Below are 24,267 nucleotides of genomic sequence, written 5' to 3'. Positions count from 1 at the left end.
TAGCCCCCCTTTGGCCCTACCCATATTAGAGCTTTGTACCGGGTTGTTATATGACACAAATCCATCAAGGGTAATATCAGTGGTTACCCAAGTCTCCTGTAGACATAAAACATCAAAATCAGAAAGGATTTCGCTCCAGCCCAAGGACGACGTTTGCCGACTCCAACCTGCAACATTCCAACTGGCAAATTTAAAACCAGGGAAACAGGGGGATGGTTCAATAGTCACGGGTACATTGGAAATTCGGAGCTTGTTGGCAACTGGGGGAACCATCATGGCAGGAGAAATGGCAGTGACAGGTGAATTAGCTCCCTGCGAGTGTATGTGCACCAGTGTGGAGATGGGAGATGTTACGGCTACTATGCATTGGCCCATATCTGCAACTAAATTATTATCGATGGTTCCTATTCCCTGAAAGGGTGAGTACACCGGGACAGTAGTAGGAGGCATTACAGGTGGGGGAATGAAAGAAGAGCTGGTACCTGATGTTACAACTAGACCATTGTCAGTAATGAGGGGGGTGGGGACTAAAGCTGGGGGCAGTCAGTCAACACCATCCAGCCCGTTGAGACAGTTGAATCGGTTATAATCATAGAAGGGGGTCTCCGGGGGCAGAAAAAACGGTCTTGCTTCATACCCACGATATTTACCCCTCCGCTCAACCCTCGTCCAATTACCTAGGACTTGGTCATGGTGCATATGGGTAGGGGGGAAGAAGAAAGACACTGACAATGTCTGAATGGTGGAATCGAGAGATCTATTAAACCCGGCACATATGTGTAGAACAGTCCTAGGATCTCGAAAGCTCACCGTAATACAATCCCCAGTTATAGATTTTCTGGTTTTACCCAGCCAGGATACCCTTCTCACCATGATAATTTCATTGTTAAAATGGGCTGGGAAGGGGTCTATTCCAGTTCAACCATTTAATGACTTTACTTTTAAGTGAGTGAAAGTTCTCACCTTCGCTCACCTCAAGAGGGGGGACACCAGCCATGACTACCATGAAACGAATAGCCTCAGGGGGCAGATCGGGTCTACGTGGTCTAGGGGCAGGCTTCTCAGGGGGTGGGGGAGCAGTATAGTAATTGGATATAGCCCCATTGGAAGTGGTCGTAGGGTGGACTGGGCCTACTGGTTGCAAAGATGGAATAATAGGTTTGCTATATTGTATCGGGGCTAGGTTGGCCATAAGAGGTTGCGGAGGGGGAGCAGCAGTAATCACCAAGGGAGGTCCTAAGTTAGCTGGAAGGGTTTGAGGGTTAGGAGGAGGATTAGGGGGAGGGTTAGACTCAGAGGGTCTACCTCGGATAATAGCCGAAGTTTTCATACTACTTATGGCTGCCTCCAAGATGGTGAGTCTAATCTCCACTTTCTTTATGCTCTCACTGATGGGCAGGAGTAGTGACCTAAGTAAAAATTCCAGGTTCTCTAAAGAGGTAACGGGGGGTAATGCATTCGATGGTATACCCCCAGGAGCATTGTCATGGTCAGTGATGTTAGTACCTCTGACAGAAGGAGCTTCATGCACCTCCACTATTGCCCCATCAGGGATGGGAGGGGGCTTAGAAACTTTCCTGAAATCGGAGTGGGGAATTTGGTTTTACCCTGCCCTCCCCTCAGCTTCCTTCTTCTCTTATTTGGAGGTGGGCCATGCTTCTCTGCCACAACTACTTGCTTCAGCTTCGTTTTCCTTGGCTTTACTGTAGTGGGGATCTGAGTGGTTAGATCAACATCCGTACAACAGAAACTGGGGAGGGGGGAGGCACTAGAATCCTGATCAGTAGGCAAACAGGGGTTGGGAATACAATCCCGCAGTAAAACAGGGACGCCATCCTGAGATAATAGCTCCTCACTAGTGTTAGATGAGCCTCCCTCTTGGGTGACAGGGTGAGGGATGATGTCTGTAAAGGGCCTATTTTTCATGTTCTCAATAGAGCGACAACGCTCAGCCCTGCGCTCAGCCAGAGAGGTTTCCTTATCCCCATCACCCGGTGCCCGAGAAAAATAATTGTCCAGAGTCCCATTTCTGGCTCCCACCACCTTCACAGTAATTCCCTCCATAGCCGGTGATGCTATGTCCGTCACCTGTATCAAGGTCCAGAATCCAGTACAAATCAGGCGAAAGAGGGTAGGCCCAGCCCAGCCTAGGCTGGCCTACGAGGGCCTCAGAGGGCCCGCCCTTTGCCCGGGCTTAGCCCGGCGACCGCCCGCGCACGTCCCACGTGGCGCGTTACCTTCAGTGTATTTATTCCCAGTGGTTCAGATGGTGTCCTGAGAGTAGGAGGCGGGGTCAGGGGGGAAGAGTTGCACAGGTGCGGCCGATGACCGAGCCGCAGGCTTCCTGGGACTCGCAGTCCCGCTCTCCCACGCCGTCCGGTCAAGTCAATATAGATCCCAGCAACACCAGGCACAGAACAACAGAGTCCTTTCCGCAAGAGTCCTTCACGCTGCTTCGAGCGGCACCCGCAAAGCGGGGGCCGCGAGGAGTGGATTTGAACTCCTGGGAGGAGGAGGGGTCAGGGGGGAAGAGTCGCACAGGTGCGGCCGATGACCGAGCCGCAGGCTTCCTGAGACTCGCAGTCCCGCTCTCCCACGCTGTACCGGGCAAGTCAATCTAGATTCCAGCAATACCAGGCACAGAACAACAGAGTCCTTTCCGCAAGAGTCCTTCACGCTGCTTCAGACAGTCTTCCTCAGTCCATTAAGTAAAGGCACACGACCACCGCCTTACGCGTTTCGTTTCCACTTCATCAGAGGTATCTGGGTCGAAACAGGCAGTTACGGCCACACCCCCATATTATATAACCAAATCATCCGCTGTCATTCAGCTGCTCCAATGAGACTGTGTGTAAGGGTTTATGGGATGTGTAGTCCATTCTTACTGTCCATCAATAGATGCCTCTCAAATACATGCCAATTGCAAGCTCACCTGAGCCCCCAAGGAAAGCTGTACCGCTAAATTCACAAGACGCGTTTTATTTCAGAGCCCACATTGAGACTCCATGACCCCGAGGGTCTCCCATTGGGTGGTGCTCCTTAGCGGCTGTACGGCCGCTTGATTATAAATCGAGGCTCGCTTCGGAGGTCCAATGCAAGCATACTCGAACATGGCTAAGAATTTCCCCAATAAAGCTTTATTGGGTATGCAGACAGTTTTCCTCAGTCCATTACGTAAAGGCACACGACCACCGCCTTACGCATTTCGTTTCCACTTCATCAAAGGCATCTGGGTCGAAAGAGGCAGTTCCGACCACACCCCCATATTATATAACCAAAATCATCCGCTGTCATTCAGCTGCTCCAATGAGACTGTGTGTAACGTTTTATGGGATGTGTAGTCCATTCTTACTGTCCATCAATGGATGCCTCTCAAATACATGCCAATTGCAAGCTCACCTGAGCCCCCAAGGAAAGCTGTACCGCTAAATCCACAAGACGCGTTTCATTTCACAGGCCACATTGAGACTCCATAACCCCCTTGGTTCTTCCATGGGGTGGTGCTGCTTAGCGGCTGGACAGCCGCTTGATTATAAATCGAGGTTTGCAGGAGGGTCCAATGCAAGCAGCACTCGAACACGGCTAAGCTTTTCCCCAATAAAGCTTTATTCGGTATGCAGACAGTCTTCCTTAGTCCATTACCTAAAGGCACACGACCACCGCCTTACGCGTTTTGTTTCCACTTCATCAGAGGCATTTGGGTCGAAAGAGGCAGTTCCGGCCACACCCTCATATTTTATAACCAAATTATCCGCTGTCATTCAGCTGCTCCAATGAGACTGTGTGTAAGGTTTTATGGGATGTGTAGTCCATTCTTACTGTCCATCAATGGATGCCTCTCAAATACATGCCAATTGCAAGCTCACCTGAGCCCCCAAGGAAAGCTGTACCGCTAAATCCACAAGACGTGTTTCATTTCAGAGCCCACATTGAGACTCCTTAACCCCCGTGGTTCTCCCATGGGGTGGTGCTGCTTAGCGGCTGGATGGCCGCTTGATTATAAATCGAGGTTCGCTGGGGGGTCCAATGCAAGCAGCACTCAAACACGGCTAAGCTTTTCCCCAATAAAGCTTTATTTGGTATGCAGACAGTCTTCCTCAGTCCATTACGTAAAGGCACACGACCACCGCCTTAGGCATTTCGCTTCCACTTCATCAGAGGCATCTGGGTCGAAAGAGGCAGTTCCGGCCACACCTCCATATTATATAACGAAATCATCCGCTGTCATTCAGCTGCTCCAATGAGACTGTGTGTAAGGGTTTATGGGATGTGTAGTCCATTCTTACTGTCCATCAATAGATGCCTCTCAAATACATGCCAATTGTAAGCTCACCTGAGCCGCCAAGGTGCCCACATTGAGACTCCATGACCCCCGTGGTTCCCCCATGGGGTGGTGCTGCTTAGCGGCTGGATGGCCGCTTGATTATAAATCGAGGCTCGCTGGGGGGGTCCAATGCAAGCAGCACTCGAACACGGCTAAGCTTTTCCCCAATAAAGCTTTATTCCGTATGCAGATAGTCTTCCTCAGTCCATTACCTAAAGGCACACGACCACCACCTTACGCGTTTCGTTTCCACTTCATCAGAGGCATCTGGGTCGAAAGAGGCAGTTTCGGCCACACCCCCATATTATATAACCAAATCATCGGCTGTCATTCAGCTGCTCCAATGAGACTGTGTGTAACGTTTTATGGGATGTGTAGTCCGTTCTTACTGTCCATCAATGGATGCCTCTCAAATACATGCCAATTGCAAGCTCACCTGAGCCCCAAGGAAACCTGTACCGCTAAATCCACAAGACGCGTTTCAATTCAGAGCCCACATTGAGACTCCATGACCCCCGTGGTTCTCCTCTGGGGTGGTGCTGCTTAGCGGCTGGATGGTCTCTTGATTATAAATCAAGGCTCACTGGGGGCGTCCAATGCAAGCAGCACTCGAACACGGCTAAGCTTTTCACCAATAAAGCTTTATTCAGTATGCAGACAGTCTTCCTCAGTCCATTACCTAAATGCACACGACCAACGCCTTACGCCTTTCGTTTCCACTTCATCAGAGGCATCTGGGTTGAAAGAGGCAGTTACGGCCACGCCCCCATATTATATAACCAAATCATCCGCTGTCATTCAGCTGCTCCAATGAGACTGTGTGTAAGGGTTTATGGGATGTGTAGTCCATTCTTACTGTCCATCAATGGATGCCTCTCATATACATGCCAATTGCAAGCTCACCTGAGCCCCAAGGAAAGCTGTACCGCTAAATCCACAAGACACGTTTCATTTCAGAGCCCACATTGAGACTCCATGACCCCCGTGGTTCTCCCATGGGGTGGTGCTGCTTAGCTGCTGGATGGCCGCTTGATTATAAATCGAGGTTCGCTGGGGAGTCCAATGCAAGCAGCACTCAAACACGGCTAAGCTTTTCCCCAATAAAGCTTTATTTGGTATGCAGACAGTCTTCCTCAGTCCATTACGTAAAGGCACACGACCACCGCCTTAGGCATTTCGCTTCCACTTCATCAGAGGCATCTGGGTCGAAAGAGGCAGTTCCGGCCACACCTCCATATTATATAACAAAATCATCCGCTGTCATTCAGCTGCTCCAATGAGACTGTGTGTAAGGGTTTATGGGATGTGTAGTCCATTCTTACTGTCCATCAATAGATGCCTCTCAAATACATGCCAATTGTAAGCTCACCTGAGCCGCCAAGGAAAGCTGTACCGCTAAATCCACAAAACACGTTTCATTTCAGAGCCCACATTGAGACTCCATGACCCCCGTGGTTCCCCCATGGGGTGGTGCTGCTTAGCGGCTGGATGGCCGCTTGATTATAAATCGAGGCTCGCTGGGGGGTCCAATGCAAGCAGGACTCGAACACGGCTAAGCATTTCTCCAATAAAGCTTTATTCTGTATGCAGACAGTCTTCCTCAGTACATTACATGAAGGCACACGACCACTGCCTTAAGCGTTTCGTTTCCACTTCACTAGAGGCATCTGGGTCGAAAGAGGCAGTTCCGGCCACACCCCCATATTATATAACCAAATCATCCGCTGTCATTCAGCTGCTCCAATCAGACTGTGTGTAAGGTTTTAAGGGATGTGTAGTCCATTCTTACTGTCCATCAGTGGATGCCTCTCAAATACATGCCAATTGCAAGCTCACCTGTGCCCCCAAGGAAAGCTGTACCGCTAAATCCACAAGACGCGTTTCATTTCAGAGCCCACATTGAGACTCCATGACCCCCTTGGTTCTCCCATGGGGTGGTGCTGCTTAGCAGCTGGACCACCGCTTGATTATAAATCGAGACTCGCTGGGGGGGTCCAATGCAAGCAGCACTCGAACACGGCTAAGCTTTTCTCCAATAAAGCTTTATTCGGTATACAGACAGTCTTCCTCAGTCCATTACGTAAAGGCACACGACCACCGCCTTACGCATTTCGTTTCCACTTCATCAGAGGCATCTGGGTCGAAAGAGGCAGTTCCGGCCACACCCCTATATTATATAACCAAATCAGCCGCTGTCATTCAGCTGCTCCAATGAGACTGTGTCTAAGGTTTTATGGGATGTGTAGTCCATTCTTACTGTCCATCAATGGATGCCTCTCAAATACATGCCAATTGCAAGCTCACCTGAGCCGCCAAGGAAAGCTGTACGGCTAAATCCACAAAACGCGTTTCATTTCAGAGCCCACATTGAGACTCCATGATCCCCGTGGTTCTCCCATGGGGTGGTGCTGCTTAGCGGCTGGATGGCCACTTGATTATAAATCGAGGCTCCCTGGGGGGGTCTAATGCAAGCAGCACTTGAACACGGTTAAGCTTTTCCCCAATAAACTTTATTCGGTATGCACACAGTCCTCCTCAGTCCATTACGTAAAGGCACACGACCACCGCCTTACGCGTTTCGTTTCCACTTCATCAGAGGGATCTGGGTCGAAAGAGTTCTTGTGTGGCACTCCAGTCTACTCCTTTACGCAATTTGGCTATGTTAGGTGGGATGAGATTCTTCCATGTGGAGAAGTGTGTCTCACCGGTTTGAGGCGGCAGACCCAGTAGCAGAGGTCGGCCCAGGGACCAGGTTTCAATTCCCGACGCGGCAGGGTACGGAACCAATGTCAGCGGGCTCGATAAATCTCGCCTCGGTGCCTCTCTAACCATGGTTCCCACTCTGCAACTCTGGGCAATAGCTTGCTTAATCTCCACAACAGCCCCCTCGCTGCTGGGGATGCCTGGCTTCACCTTGGGGATGCCCAATAGGGACCATCTCACAGGGAAAGCCAGGACGGGTTCCCCAGCGGCACACAGCGCCAAGAAACCCTGGGGTGAACGTGCGCTCTACAAATTCATACTAACATAACATAACATAACATGCCATTTCAAGGAGTTGTGAGGTATCTCCCATCCCAGCACCTCTGTAAGCTCCCTTTCCAAAGACTCCCAGTAGGAAGCTATGTGGTAAAAATCTGCGGGCTCCGCCCCACATCGTATACAAGATGGGTGTGGCAGTAGGCCCGCCCCATGTAAGCGGACAGGGGTGAGGTAGGAGGTATGCAGGTTATATAGTTGGAACAAACAGAGTCTGGCTGAGACAGTGATGGTCTTGGGGCCATCAAGGCATCTCCACAGTCATCATCCTCCAGAGCACCCAGCCAGGCCTCCCACCTAGTTCTCATTGCATCAAGGGAGGTGGGACCATTGTTAGTTAAAGAGCAAAAAATGCGAGTTACTCCCCCCGCCCCAAGTCGCCCATTGTGATTTGAGCTTCTAAGGGGCTGTGCTCTGACAGCGACATACCTGGTTCTATATGCATGCTTCCAGCGTGGCGGAGTTGCAAATACTTATAAAACTGTGATGGGTGAAGTGAGTGTTCGGCCTGAAGGTCTGAGAAGGAGCGGATATGGTCACTAACCCAAATGTTGCTGATCTGTGAGATACCAATAAGATCCCAGCATCGGAAACCCTCCAGGCTGCCCACCTCTCGCAGCCATGTGCCTTGCCAGAGGGGTATTTGCTGGGTCAGTTTATTCCCTAATTGTGTACAGCGCAGGAATGCATGCCAAGCTAGCAGAATTGCACGGGTTACTGTGGGTAAGCTCTTGGGGATGGGTCCCCCGTACATCATAGTTTGGACTTGAGAGAGTCCCAGATCCCTCAATTCGGTCCTGTAGACAGGGTCAGACTAGCCCCTTTAAACCTATTATGTAATGTTAGGAGGCGGGTTGCTAGGTAATATAGGTACACATTTGTCATCCCCATGCCTCTATCGAAGGGTGGAATTTGGCTGTGAATTCATGGCCTTGAACCATTCCAGAGGAACCTCGTGATCAAAAATATCCAATCCCTTGAACCAGGACCGGGTTCTGAATGACGCAGAGAAAACAGGGAAGAATCATCATTTTAAAAAGTGCTACTCTACCGAGTGAGTTGAACAGCAGGGTTTGCCATTTCTGGAGGTCTTTTTTGGCTTTTGTGACTAGTGGGGTGATATTAAGCTCCCAGGCCAGCTCAGGGAGCAAGGCAACCCAGATTCCCAAGTACTTAAACAATTGTCGTCTGATGGGGATAGTAGATTGCCAGTCAAAACACTCCCTAGATAAGTGCAGTGGTACCAGGGTTGATTTTGTGGGGTTCAAGTGTAAGCCAGAGGTTTGTTCTAAGGTATGGAGTATTTGTAGGCATCTGGGGCTGGATTGGACCGGTTTTGCGAGAAGAGTAGGACATCATCTGCATATAAAATGGTTTTGTCCTCATGTGAGCCTGCTCACTTCCTTCCCAGGAACCGATAATCAGACAAAATTAGGCTGGCCAGGGGCTCGATCACTAGGGCAAACAGGATGGGCGAGAGGGGACATTCCGGGCTCGTCCCTCTCCTGATTGGGAACATGTCTGAGAGTGCTCCATTGACCAACACTGTGCGGGTGGCTAAGAGTATTGAATATAAACTAGCTGGCTAAAATCAGGGCCCATGCCCATAGCGACCAGTTATCCCCAGTCGATCGAGTCAAAAGCTTTCTCGATGTAGATTAGGAGTAATGCTAAATAGGGAGTTAGTGACTCTCAGTTGGCCAAGGCTAGGTGAAGGCGTCTAAGACAGTCCGTGGATTCAAGCTAGCCTGGCTGATGAAGGGTGTTACCCAGAAACCGGTCCCAGGATGCTTGTTTCCGGTTCAGGGAAGACCTGGCTTGGCAGTTCGGGTTGGACTGTTCCCATGAGGCACAGGGTCAAGACTGATTTGAATATAGCTGGGTCTGAACTAAGGTGGTGAGGTGAGCTAAAGAATGATGATGGATTCAACCCAGATCTGTGACTGGGGGTGAGTGTCTGAAAAGTTTCAGCGCTCCGTCCATCATCTCCTTGTGTTTGCTGTGTTCACCCTAAGTTGGCAGGGTATGCCCAGACATGGGTCCCTTGCTCACTTTGCCACTGGATTCAAGCTATCATGGCTGTTGAATGGTGTTACCAAGAAACCGGTCCCAGGAGGCTTGTTTACGGTTCAGAGAAAACCTGGCTTGGCAGTTTGGGCTGGACTGTTCCCATGAGGCACAGGGTCAAGATGGATTCAACCCAGATCTATGACTGGGGGTGAGTGTCTGAAAAGTGTCAGCGCTCCTTCCATCATCTCCTTGTGTTTGCCTTGGTACTCCGTGCAGGCATGAAGCTGCATTGGTCGGGGTGGGCCAACTTGTTGAGATATGGATTGAGATGCTGGGCCAGGACTGTGGCAAACATTTTGACCTCTGTATTAATTAGGGATATGGGATGGTAGTCAGTGCGGGCTGGTGAAGGCGGCTGTGTTTTGGGAATAATAACTGTTGTTGCCGCATCGGTCTCTAAAGGGAATGAAACCCTTTTTCAACGCCCTCTGCATAGAGCGCTGCAAGTTGTGGGACAAGTATATCATGGTAGGTGGAATAGTACTCATGTGGGTAGCCGTCCGGGCCAGGAACTTATCTTGGCTGCAACCAGTGATAGGGCATCTCCTATTTCTTTGTGTGTGATGGGGACTTCCATTCAAGCCGATTCGAGTGCATTGAGATTAGGAAGGTAGAGGTTTTCCGGGGTGATCAGGTCCGATATCGAGAATTTAGGCTTCTGGGCTGTGTAAAGATCAGCATAATAGTCAGCAAAGGATTGGGCCATCGCTTAGTGAGAACAGTGGGTAATCCCTTCTGAATCTTGAATTTCTGGAATTATCCGTATCGCCAAGGCGAATGACACTAATCTATGCAGTAATCTCCCATTTTCTTTTACCCCATCCATATACACGTGTGATGGAGGACCCCCATAGAAGCTCTGCTGAGTCCAGTGAGATCTGTTTAATTTCATCCCTCACCAATGTTAATTGGCGCAACTGGGACTGATTTGTTGCATGGGAGGAACTCCTTTCGAGTCGGACTGCTTGGGCATCAAGGAGGGTGAGCCTGTTATCCTGAGCTGCTTGTTGGGCTTTAATGTGGCTCTTGTCAAATCCGTGGATGTTGGTACCCGGAGAGGAGATAGTCTTTATTAGTGAAAAATTATTGCTTAAGTTCGTCTCTGATTGCTTCTTTGAATTTTCTATCTTGGAGAAACCATGCATTCATCCTCCACATTGGGTGAAGTGTATCAAGCGGATCACCTAGGGTTAGGATCAGAGGTGAGTGATCCGAGATGCCTCGGGGAAGGATACGTATTTCTCTGACTTTGCGACATTCGGGCGGCATAAACATTATATCAATGTGGGCTTAAGTGGGGTGTGCTGCTGAGGTGTGGGTGTACTGGGTTCCTTGTGGGTTCCACTACCTCCATACGTCACAGATACCCATGGCTTTGGTCCAGTTCACCAATTGCTTGGTGTGCAAGATGCGTGAGGTAGAGGGGTCCCCGTGGTGTCAAGCCTGTGTTGCATGACGGCATTGAAATCTCCTCCCAACACCGTTGTTCTGGGCAGTAAGGAGCTAAGCACCTTCCCAATGTGGCCTAAAGCCTGTGTATGTGTGGCATTGTAAATGTAGATGGAGAGGACATTGAAGGTGTTATCACCCAGAGTTCTGGAGAGGGCGACAAAGCGACCGTGGGGATCCTTGTGATTTCAGTAGGTGCGAAGGGTAAGTTGTGACTCAAGAGGATCACCACCCCACGTTAACCCCATGTGAAACCTGAATTCCAGGACCTATCGAATCCGTATCTTGCAAAGAAGGGACAGAGATTACCCATGAGGTGAGTTTCTTGGAGCAGGAGTATGTCGAGCTGTGTCTTTGGGCATGTAGCACAACTGCAGTTCGCTTAATTCTGTCAGCAGGCCGTTGACAATCCATGACATTGTCCAGAGAGAGTCTCCTCTATAAGTCACTTGTGTCATGGTTGATGTGATAAGCCCACTGTATCATGGGAACCCGCCATGTGGTGGAGTTGTTTGGGTGATGGGTAGTGCTGGTTGGAGGCATCGCCTGTTGGTATTTGATTGGAATGCAATGTTGTGTTGGTGCAAGGCTGAAATGCTACGGACTTTGAACTGTTGAACTAAATGTGAATCTAGGACAACGGTCCCAGCCCCACTCCCCCACCCTATACTTCGAAAATAAAAGCATCTGTAACTATAGAAGGAACAGTCTAAATTATAACGCTTAGTGTCAAGGTATTGTGGAGGACCCCTCTCATTCCAGGATAAGATCATACATCGGCAGAAGTTTCTGATTGGTGTTGTGTGTTGTGCCTTTACAGAAAGAGATTGCCCCGGTCCACAGGGCGCCACCCATGTAACCCCTCGGGGTTCATCAGTCAAGGAGTGCCGGGCTGTGGGAGAGGTCGTATCTGCGGAGTCGATGTCCAGAGTCTTGGGAGAGTTGCTTTGTGCGAGTGAATGGTCTCGGGATCAGGACTGCTGAGGAGGACAGGATCCAGTAGACAGTTTTCTGCATTTGCTTACTTTTCATGTGTTTGTCTACTTCTTGTAGTAGAGCTGGAGTTGGAGGCGGCTTGGGCCCTTGGGGGTAGGGCTGTGGTTTTTAGTCGAAGAGGGTGTTCTTCAGTTAGCCAGGTTCAGGCTGCCTCTGGGGTGTCGAAGAAATATGTTTTATCTTGGAAGACCACACGTAGCTGAGCTGGAAAGCGCAATCTATACTCTAGGTTGAGGGTGCGTAAATTTTGTTTGACTTTCTTGTTTGACCGTCTTGGGTCTGGACCTCCCTAGTTTAGTCCGGGAATATTATAATAGTAGGGTTTTGGTGGGTTAGGGTTTTCTGTACGCTGGCCTGCCGTAGGATCAATTCTCTGTCCCTGAAATTGAGGATCCTAGCAATAATGGGTCAATGTGGGGCACCCGGTGTGCCCGTTCCACTGAGAACCAAGTGGATAGTGTATCCTTAGGCATCCATGAGGTGATCCAGTGTTCGATAAAGGATTCCAACAGTCCCTGTTCTGAGCCCTCCAAAAATCCTACCAAGCGCAGATTGTTGCGTCTAGATCTGTTCTCTGCATTTTCAACCCTTCTATGTAGCTCTTTGGCTTGGGTTTGCAAGCGAGTCATTTGTTCCTTCAAGCTCAGGACATCATCCTCAACAGAGGAGATACAGGACTCAGTTTCAATAATACGGGCTGATGCTTTGTGGAGATCCTGTTGAAGCAGGCTCATATCAACCCGGACCTCCCCAATCTTATTTTCAACCGAGGCTTGTGAGCTGCTGATGGCATGTAGGATTGTAATAAGATCGCATCCTGCTGGAGCGGACCCCCCTGTGGCCTCGAATAAGGCCCAGCATCATTGACAGTGTACTGATCGATTTTGTTCTGCGCCGTGGGGGGTTTTGTTCCATGGTCCTTTCCCATGTTTGGCGGAGTCCAAGGGTAGTTAGCAGATGTTGGTGGCGTTGTAGAGAGCCAGGCGGCTTCACCGTGATCGGTTTTGTCCAGATGCCGTGTGGGTTTATGTGGGTCTCTACTAATCTCCCTGGGTGACAGGCAGGAGTCCCGGCCCCTCTCTGACCAGGTTGCTTGGTTGTGCAAGGTAGGTCTTCACTTCAGGCAGAGGAGGATTCCACCCTTGATGCATCAGCGCCTCAATAGGGACGAGGGCAGGCAAATCCCTGGGGCACGGCAACATCCGCACAAAGTTTGTTTGACTCCCCAATGTGTCATGCACAGGGCTGATCTCGTTGGCATGGGAATGGGACCAAGGCGGGCGACCACCTGAAATCTGTTTGCTTGGTGGTTGCAGCTCGTGGGATGAAGGGATTGAGGACAACTGCCTGTGCTGCATAGAAAGGATGTACTCAGTCTCCTCTAGGTTTCAGAGGCCGGATGGGGTTTGTCCCCCTCTGTGGCAATTGGGTGACACAGAGAGTGTACCCTGCAGTTCAGTGATGAGGCCCATGCGTGGCGTCCCGGGGGGCCAGCGGGGAAGGGAGTGGGTGGGAACCCAACACTGCGCGAATTTGCAGCTGATCTCCCTACCTGTAGATGTTCAGGTGCCATCCAACTTGCTGTGCAGTTGAATAATGAGCTGGTTTCTCGCCTCTGTGGAGCGTACTCACTGTTTACCCCTCCCAGGTCTCATTCGTCCTTCAGTCTCCAGGTGGGTATCTCTGCAACCAGGGCTCCCGCGATCCAGAAGGTGGGGCCCCTACCAGTCACCAATCTCAACCCAGAGCAGGGGCAGCACAGGGGAGTCTCAAGGAAGCTCAACAGACAGGAGTGAAGGGTGGGGGCAGAGGCCTTTGTTGGCCTGAGGCAGACACGCCCCAGGATGGCTCTCCCCTGAGGTCAATCCCAGTATTCAAACAGGCAGCCTGGGCTCAGATGAAGGCCGACCTGCACAGGCACCCAGACGAGCTCGACTCCGCCACAAGAGGAGCAGTGCCAGTCTGGATGGAGGGCAAGTCCGTGGCCAATTGTTATGTTTCTGTACCTGGGGTGCCCCAGGGGTCCCACTCATTGCCACAATCTGATGCGGGCTTCAGGGAGTGTGCTGGGCCACTGCCACATTGCTGCGAGGCAAGAGGGAGAAATCAGGCCCTTATGCTTCAAGGCAAGTTATATGGGCCACCATTTTGACTAGCACGCATTTGGGAGGCCTATGCTCACCGAGGGGGAACCGAGGCCCGCTGCTGTGCGAATTCATAACCGAACTCCCCTCCTCATGGTCAGTCTGATGCCTCCCAGAGTCACAGGTCCACAGGTCATCAGGGCTGACCCTCAGCTTCAGCGGTATCAGGGCTATGGTTCTTCTCCCAACACCTGTCAGTTCATCAGATGTGAGATGGGCACCCCGCCCCAGAGGCCCTTGTGGTGTCATAAAGGTCTCTCCCAAGGATCCGGCCCCCTCTCGAGCAAGAGGCAGCCGAAGAAGAGGCATGCGGGGGCCAGGAGTCAGGAGAGAGGTGAGGGGGAGAACTCCTCTGTAGGCCCTCTCTGCGTGACTACCACAGCCGTTCCCCACCGCCCCGGGTCATAGGTGTCGTCTGGGTGGTGCGAGCACATCTACAGTCTCACCCTCTTTCAGGAACCACTCCGGGGCTCGAGCCGATCCCAGGGTCCAGCCACCCGCCAGCCTACGCAGGTCCGCAACTGTAGCCACACCAGGCCTCGGAGGCTCTGGCTGGAGGGGACCTCCAATCCGGGTCATGTGCAAGTTTTCCCGACTCACTGGTGCCTGGGGGGATGGACCCTGGCGCGTGGCCTCTGTACCATTTTTAGTCAGGATCAGGGCATCATGGAGGTCCGGAGGCCACAGTGTGTTTACAGGGCCCGCCGCCACATCTTCATACTTGTGATCTGCTCGGTCTACAGGCCGCCAGTCCCATCCAATGCAAGAACTTTGGGGATGCAGTGGATTGTTTTAGGACGTCGCCAGGCAGGAGGATGATTTCATGCTTTTATTCTGCTCTGTGGTGAGTGCAGGCTGCCATTTTGTCTCAGGTGTGCTTGAGGGGCAAAGGGTGGATCAAGCCGCTTCACTGCTTCCCCTGCAGTTCCGCTCCACGCCAATGCCTGCTCTTAGCTGCAGTTAGTTGTTTGTCACTCTTAGCGTGGAAAGATAGCTGCCGATGGTCACAGATGCACAGAGCAGATGACGGAGTGGTCTGGAGCTCTCTCAGAGTGCGACCGCCATCTTGATGCTCTAAGCCACGGCCCCAAAAGTTACCCATTTTACCAGTTTTACAAATGCTTGAATTTGTGGTACAGATTCGCAAATTCACTCGAACACACACCCAAAACTTGCCTTCCGGTTGGATACATTAAGACCCCCACCTCTCCACACGGAAAACGACACCCAAAAGCAGTTACTTCTCTAGTGAAGTGTCTAGAAGGAGGATTGAGAACCAGTGCAGCTCTGTTTTACACAATGGCTGAAACTATATCGTCCATCCAAGATGACCATCCACAACCTGTTGAGGATGAGAAGGAAGATGTACCACCTCACAGTAAAGAAAGCAATGTGTGAAAGCACTTTACCATACCTTCTGGAGAAAAGAAGGTAACAGCAAAATAGGTGCAGTGCAATATTTGTATCAAGGTGTTATTCAGGGGCACTGCACAGAAGTATTCACATGGGACAAGTTCCATGTGGAAGCACCTAAAACAATTCATGTAAGGATCTGGAACCAGATGATGTGAGAGAAAGTGGGTGCATCAGGACAATCGACCTCTACAATAGCCATGTGAGAAATATCATCAGATTAATTCATTACAGCACAAGCTGCCTGTGAGGAATTGAGTGACATGGTTATTCACTGCACAAAATCCCACATGCTTGTCACTGTAAAAATGTCTTCTGTGTGTGAATTCTTGGATACAGTAAAGAAGCATCACTGTTAGTTTTTTTGTTGATTCTAGAGACTATATAACGCTTATTGAAATGTGAAGCCAGTTTCTTATTTGCATTTCTCCATCCTTACCATTTTTACTACCCTGTTAACTTTTTGTTAAAAAAAGAAGAAAAATAAATACAACTCTGTTAAAAACACTTCTACAAAAAAAGTGGTTCTTGTTAGAACCACCTTCTACTCAAACAAAAAGCTAACTCAGTGTTTTAAATGTGTTGGTGGCTGTATTGGTGTGAGACTGAGTGTGTCAGTGTGTGCATGAGTGTATGCCTGTGTGAGTTAGTGTATGAATCAGTATGGGCCTGGGTGTGTTAGAATATGCATCAGTGTGAGCCTGGGTATCTCAATGTGTGCATCAGCAGCTGCATGGTTGTGTTATTATATAGATTGCTGTTTGGCTGGGTGTGTCTTTGTCTGCATTGCTGTATGTTTGGGTGTGTCAGTGTCTGTATTGGTATGTCCCTGGGTATGTCAGTGTATGCATCAGTGTGTGCCTGGGTGTGTCAGTGTATATACCAGTGTATGTCTGACTGTGTTAGTAAATGCATTAGTGTGTGCCTGGGTCTGTTAGTATATGCATCAGTGTTTGATTGGATGTTTTAGTGTATGCACCAATGTGCACCTCACTGTGTTACTGTATATGTGAGTATGTGTCAGTGCATGCATCAGTGTGTGCCTGGGCGTGTCAGTGTGTGCCTGGGTATATCAGTGTATGCATCAGTGTGTGCCTGGATGAGTTATTGAATGCATTACTGTTTGGCTGGGTGTGTCTGTGTCTGCATTACTATATGCCTGGGTGTGCCAGTGTCTTCAGTGTTTGTCTGGGTGTGTCAGTGTTTTCATTGCTGTATTCCTGGGTGTGTCAGTGTCTGCATTGCTAAGTCTCTTGGTGTCTCAGTCTTTGCATCAGTGTGTGCCTGTGTGTGCTATTGGATGTATTACTGTTTGGATAGGTGTGTCGGTGTCTACATTGCTGTATAACTGGGAGTGTCAGTATCTTCATTGTCCTGTACCTGGGTGTCTCAGTGTTTGTGTCAGTGTGTGCCTGGGTGTGTTATTGGATGCATTGCTGTTTGGATGGGAGTGTTGGTGCCTGCATTGCTGTATGCCTGGGTATGTCAGCGTCTGTATTGGTAAGCCTTTGGGTATCTTAGTGTATGCATCAGTGTGTGCCTGGATGTGTTATTGAATTCATTAGTGTTCGTCTAGGTGTGTCAATGTCTGCATTGTTGTATGCCTTGGTGTGTCAGTGTCTCTGGTTGTCTCCGTGTGTGCATCAATGTGTGCCCAGGTGTAAGTAAGTAAGTAAGTAAATAGGGGTTTTATAGAGCGCTCGATTCTAGACCTGGAAGAGCCAGGTTTCTAATAGGCCTCGGAATTTGGAAAGAACTGATTGAGATCTGATATCTAAAGGCATCCTATTCCAGCGTTTGGGAGCCAAGTATGAGAGGCATCTACCACACCATCTGGCCTTCTTCCATTTCGGGATTTTGACCAAGGCCTGATTGGCAGACCGTAGTGAACGCCCTGGACAGTACCATCGAAATAAGTTGCGGTGCACCAAAGGACCGCCACCATACAGGGTTTTGTGGACCACGCAAAGAGCCTTAAATTCAGTACGCTTCTTAACAGGGAGCCAATGAAGACTCCTAATGGCCCCAGAGATGTGATTGAATTTAGTTTTGAAGGGATTGCAGCTTAGTAAGCTGCCGTTTGTCAACCCCCAAATAGAGGGCATTACAATAATCGATACGAGACACTACAAGAGCAACCACCACAGTTTTCCTCAGCCCCACTGGAAGAAATGGTGGGATCTTCTGTAGGATCTTTAGTGTAAAATAACAGGCTGAAGTAACTTGATTAATCTGAGCAGAGAAATTAAGCTGTGTGTCCCAGACCACACCCACATTTCTTATCGTGTCTACTGGTGATGGACACTCTCCTGCCCCCGTTGGCCACCAGGCTGTATTCCAAATTGGAGGGCCATTACCAAACTCCATGATTTCGGTCTTCTGTGTAGTTAGATTTTAAATAGTTGGTGTGCATCCACTGTATGATGCGATCAAGACAACTATGAAACCTTGCAGACGGCACCTCAATAATTGAAGATATTGAAACTTTGATTTGAGTGTCAGCGGCATAAGACACAAGAGAAAAGCCAAAGTCTCTACCAAGACTGGCCGATGGAGTCACATAAATATTGAAAAGGGTGGGTGAAAGTGCCAACCCTTGTGGGACTCCACAGGGGAGATGGAATATGTCCGATTTGAGATTGTCCCAACAAACCTTATGTTCTCTGTTTGTTAGTAATGATGAAAGAAGAGGCAGCACCTTGTCCCAGATCCTACTTGCTTTCAGCCGTTGCGTAAGTTACATGATTCCCTGTGTCAAACTCTTCCGACAGGTCAAGTAGGATCAGGACGCCCTTCCACCACTATCAATTTGCGTGCAAAGTTCTTCCGTGGCCATAACAAGTGCGGACTCTGTAGAGTGGTCTGCACAGAAACCATGTTTGAGATGTCCAGAGTATTGTTGGAGATGGGAAAGTCATTTAGTTCCTGGTTAATAGCTTTCTCCAGAACCTTGGCCTCCAAAGGAAGGAAGGAAATAGGTTGATAGCTCTTAATTTCCCTAGGGTCCATGGAGGACTTCTTTAAAATGGGCCTAATGCAAGCCTTCTTTCAAGTTGTAGGAAAATCTCCAGATCCTACAATGGTGTTTAAAAGGGGGTCAGGAGCGAGCTTATTAGCCTAGAGGCCTCATGAATCATATTCGGTGGGCAGGGGTCCTCTGGTGAGCCAGCCTTTATGGACAATATGAGATCATTTACAGAGTCCTGTGCAACTGGGGAGAAACTAGATAGATGATTAGAAAGTTCTGCCCCCTCCTCACCATCTTGAGCGGGTGGATTATGGGAGCCAGAGTCCGATCCCTCCAGTTCATTGTAAATTGTTTGCACTTTTGACTGGAAGAACCCGCCCATTTGGTCACATACATTTTGGACGGGGTAAAACAAGTCTCTTTGTTGGAGCTTAGAAAGGGAGGAAACAGTCTTAAAGAGTTGTCTGGTAGAATTGTTTGCCTTCTCTATCTTGCCAGTATACAACTCAGTTTTGGCTCTACAAATAGCTTCTTTGTACTCTATAGGAGACTTATTATAGCTAATCTTGCCTTCTGTGGTATAATGCACCCTCCATTCACGTTTGGTGCGCCTGCATTTTGATTTCAAGTCTTTCAGCTCCACAGAATACCAGGGGGCAGGAGGTTTGTGTCTGTGTTGAGAAACTGATCTTAAAGGAGCTAGTTGGACTATTGCTTCTCTAATCCAGTTATCGTAATTGTCTGCTTCCAAATTAGAATTAGAAATGAGCATGGGAACGGTATTAGTTAGCTTCTCAGTGGCGGTCTCATGATTAAAATTGCACCAAGACCGTGCAAAAGTTGTAGGTGGACATTGTGCAGGGGAGACAGGGGTAGATTCGGAAAGGAAATAAAAAATGATTGCGCTATGGTCTGTTCAGGCCAGTGGACAAATCTTATCGATCATTAGTAAAAATTCCATCCAGTATGTGTAATGCATTCTAGGTGGGGCCAACCACTCGCTGAGATAAACCAAGAGCTTCAAATCTATCTAATAATCAATGAGGAGTTCAAGGTGAAAATTAAAGTCTCTGAGTACAGTAAAGGAGGGGGTGTCTGTACAGGACTCTGTAAAGTCAAAAAGACTGCGTAAGAATGGAGGTTTGGGACCTGGTTGTCTATAGAGAAATAAACCAGGAAAATTGACATCATTATTAATTTTAATGTTAAATGACATGGCTTCTGCACCGGCAAGGGGTATTGACTCAAATTTCAATTTGTATTCTGTTCTACAGATTATTGCTATTCCTCCACCTATTTTGGCCACTCTACAGACAGAGGCAAGGGAATAACCCAGAGGCAATGCCGTCACCCAGTCAGGTTCAGAGGTATCTGGCTGTTTCTTATAGGATGCCTTAGCCTTGATCACATTTTCTGTGGCCTGTTTATAAACCTTCTTGAGATTTTGAAAAACTTCCTCTACAGCAGGTACATCACTCTCCTGTCTACCTACATAGGTATTTGGATGTCTACCAGCATTCAAATAAAATGGTGTGTAACCAGTACTTGAATGCAAGGCAATATTATAGGCAAACTCCGCTGCCCAAATAATGTCTGGCCACTCTCCTTCATTATCCATAAAAAATAAACGCAGGAACTGTTCTAATTCCTGGTTTACTCTTTCAACATCCAATCTTTTTAAAAAAGACCTCCAAAAACGAGAAACAAATTGGGGACCCCGATCAGAGATGACCACCTTTGGAACTCCAAGCATGCGTACTACATGTTGTGTGAATAATGAAGCTAATTGTGTAGCATTTGGAAGGGATTTTAGCGGAACAAAATGACTAATCTTGGTGAAAAGATCTACGACCACCCAAATTACAGAATAACCTTGGCTTTAAGGTAACTCAACAATGAAATCCATTGACACAGTATGCCAAGGGTAAGGAGCTGGGGGTAAAGGATGAAGTAAGCCTTGGGGTGCCATTCTAACGGACTCCCCCTTAAAACATTGTTCACAAGATGCCACATATCGTTCCACCTGAGCTTCCATGGACGGCCACCAAAAATCGCGTTGTATGAGTTCCAAAGTCTTCTTCACTCCCTTGTGTCCAGCCAACAAATCATCATGAGAATGCTGTATGATCATTGCTTGAATTTCTTCTTTTGGAATAAAAAGTTTCCCTCAAAAATACGGACGACCTTCTCTTCCTTCTTTTTCTTCATCTTGTTGAACCCATTCTTCCATATTAAAAGAAGCCAACGCCTGATCCAGTCTTTCTTCTAATTCTGGGAAGGATAGTACACAGATGATCCTCTCTTTAGGAATTATCAACTCTTCATTCGCCACTGGAATTTCTTCTCTCGATACCAAACGTGATAAAAAGCATCAGCTTTTCCATTGGCGGAACCTGGCTTATAGGTCAGAACAAAATTGTAATCTGCAAAAAATAAGGACCAACGCAATTGTCTTGGAGACAAAGTTCGAGCTGACTTGAGAAATTGTAGATTTCTATGATCTGTGAACACAGTGACTTCATGCCGAGCCCCCAAAAGATAGTGTCTCCATTCACAAAAAGCATCCTTCACAGCCAATAACTCTTTGTCTGCAATTGAATAATTTATCTCCGCAGGGGTTAATTTTCGAGAGCGATATGCCACTGGGTGCAGTTGTCCATTTGACTTATCCCTTTGAGACAAAATTCCTCCAATTGCCAAATTGGACGCATCGGCTTCCACATAAAATGGTTCCCCAGGATCTGGATGCATCAACACGGGAGCCGTGGAAAACGCTTCTTTTAATTCACAAAAGGATCTCTCTGCCTCCTTGGACCAATCAAACTTGACTCCTTTCTTCAGTAATTGCGTCAAAGGAGCTACCTTCTGAGAGAAGTTTTCAATGAAACGCCGGTAAAAATTGGCAAACCCAATAAAACTTTGAACTTGCTTCACACTCTTTAAAGAGGGCCAGTCCCTTATCGTCTTCACCTTGGAATCATCCATGGCCACTCCTTCGGCGGAGAGAACAAATCCTAAAAATTCTACTTGCTCCGAGTTGAAAACACACTTTTCCAGTTTGACAAAAAGTTGATGTTCCAAGAGTTTCTTCAGAATCGTTCGTACATGGTGAATATGCTCCTGCATGGATTCCGAAAAAATGAGTATAGCGTCTATATAGACTACTGCATACCGATCCAAATTTTCTCGCAGAACATCATTAAAAAATGCTGAAAAGCTGCTGGAGCGTTGCAGAGACCAAATGGCATTACTTGATATTCGAAAAGCCCATCCTCGTCCGAAACGCAGTCTTCCATTCATGACCTTCGGCAATCCGCACAAGATGATAAGCACCTCTCAAATCCAACTTCGAAAAAACTTTTGCCCCTTCACTTGGTCCAAGAGTTCAGATATGAGAGGAAGCTGATATCTATTATTTTTGGTAACGGCATTCAGAGCCCTGTAATCGATACAAGTTCTTAAACTTCCATCCTTCTTTGGAATAAAAAAAAGTGGGGAAGAAACTGGAGACTGAGACGGGCGGATAAAGCCATTAGCCAAAAATTGGTCGAGATAATCCTTTAGATGTTCATTTTCCTTTTCCGAGAGAGCATAGATACGACTACAAGGAAGCGCGGCCCCTGGCTCCAATTCAAACTTGCAATCGTAATCACGATGTGGGGGAAGTTTGTTTGCCTCCTTCTCATCAAACACAGCAGCCAAATCTGCATATTCTTCAGGAACTTCTTGTGTCGCCAAAACACATATTGACTTCGCTTGACTAGCTAGAAACAAAGATGACTAAACTGGTTCTAACTCGGTCTGAGCATGGTGACAATGATTCTTGCAATAATCTGAATTCATCTTGATAGTTCTTTTGGACCAATCGATGAGGGGATTATGTTCTGTGAGCCAGGGTAGCCCTAAAATGAATTGAAATTGAGGAGCATCGATGAGGCTAAATTTCAAATTGCTAACATGTTCTCCTGGACCAGTCAGTTTAATTATTTCTGTATCATGAACGATGGGACCTGAAGACAAGTAGGTACCATCAACTGCTCTCACTGCTTCAGGCTTTTCCTTCCTAATGAACTTGATTCCCAAAGTTTTAGCAAAACCAATGTCACAAAAATTGCCGGTGACTCCTGAATCAATCATTATGGAGATCCCGTCAAAATGAGTGGAACCAAATTCGATTACTCCATTAACTATCAAATGCGGAGCCGCAGATTGTAATGTGTTAGCCACAGACTGTAGATTTGGAGTTGACTCTTGTTCTTCTGCTTCCACCAGGGCAACTCCCTTTACTGGTGGAGCCGATCTTTTAAAGGCATCTGTTGTCTTGGCTTCTTGGAACAATCCTTCAAAAAATGACCCGAATCTCCACAATACATACACAATTTGCCATTGCGCCTTTGCTCGCGCTCTTCCTTGGTTAACGGACCTCTCACTGAGCCAATCTGCATGGGTTCTTCCTCTGATGGCGTTTCTTTTGTTCTCGAACATTCTGACTTGAATCGATCATACCTTGGGGAGTAGGATTTAAAATCCTTTCTTCGTTCGCATCTCCTCTCATTCATCCGCTGATCAATTTGCAAGACCAAATCAATTAATTCTGATAACACAGTGGGTCTCTTTGGGACTTGAGCCAGACCATCCTTTAGTTCATCTTTTAGGCCTCAATAAAAAATTGCCGCTCTTTTCGCTTCTGGCCAGTTGGTTTCAACAACCAGCTTGTTGAATTGGGCAAGATATGCCACCAAATCCCGGTTGCCCTGTCGTAAATCCAACAATTCATTGTCTGTAATCTGAGATATGGTTCTGCGATCAAAAATTATCAAAAATTCCTTCTTAAACTCTCCAAATTCATATAGTATTGGGTCATTGTTATTAACAACTGGTAGCGACCAGGCCGCAGCATTTCCACTCAGGTAGGACAACAAAAAGGCCACCTTGGCTTGATCCTCTTTGAAAATTACAGGCTTACAAAGGAAATGTAAGGAACATTGTGTGAGGAAAGTCTGGGTCTTTTGTAGATCTCCACTGAACCTCTCAGGGGCTGCTAACGGAATAGTTGGGGACATTGCATGAATAACCTGAGTGGTCATCTCTGAAGTGGAAGGAGCCGGAGAAAAGGGTGGAGATTTAGCTTCCTTATTTCCCACTACACTAGCCACTAATAACTCATCTAACCTCTTCCTAAGAAACTGAGTCTCCTGACTTGATCTCCTTACTTCTTCTCTGAGTGACTATTATCGGACAAGGCTTCACATAACTGTGACTATCTAACACCACCGCAAGGGTCGTTAGATCTAATCCCTCTGCCATCTTGTTCGAGCGGAATTCAAGATATTGCGGGCACTTCAATCTGTCGAGTACCTGATATCTGAATTCTGTGTTTCCGCTGGAACCGATGCTATTCCTCTAACCCCCTACCCAGATACCTAAGTCTGAAAGACTCATGCATCCAAGAGGGGGGAAAGGGGATTTTGATTGAGAGAGAAACACACCACGTCTGCTTATTTCATCTTTTAACTTCGTCTTTTTCTTTCTTCTTTTAGCTATTTCTGGAAGGGAACAACAAGCTCAAGAAATCTATTCACAGTCTAAACTTTTCCAACATATCCTTATTCTACTAAGTGTACCTGTGTGAGCAGAGTGGCTAACCGTTTCTCTAGTACAGTTTGTCTTGTGCTGCCGCTGACATCAAGGAATGGAACTTCTACATGAAATTAACAACTTAATACTTAATGCAACCTATTACCCTTGCTGTGTGTCTTTTCCCAGCCCTAAGGAATTTTATGTACCTTCTTAACTTTCTCTTTTATCCTATAAGGTTGCCAAGGAAACTGCGGAGGTTGTCTTGAGGACGTCTTCTCTAAAGA

Source organism: Lissotriton vulgaris, chromosome 9 (assembly GCF_964263255.1).
Source record: "Lissotriton vulgaris chromosome 9, aLisVul1.2, whole genome shotgun sequence".
Classification (NCBI taxonomy): Eukaryota; Metazoa; Chordata; class Amphibia; order Caudata; family Salamandridae; genus Lissotriton; species Lissotriton vulgaris.
This window is presented reverse-complemented; position numbering follows the sequence as displayed.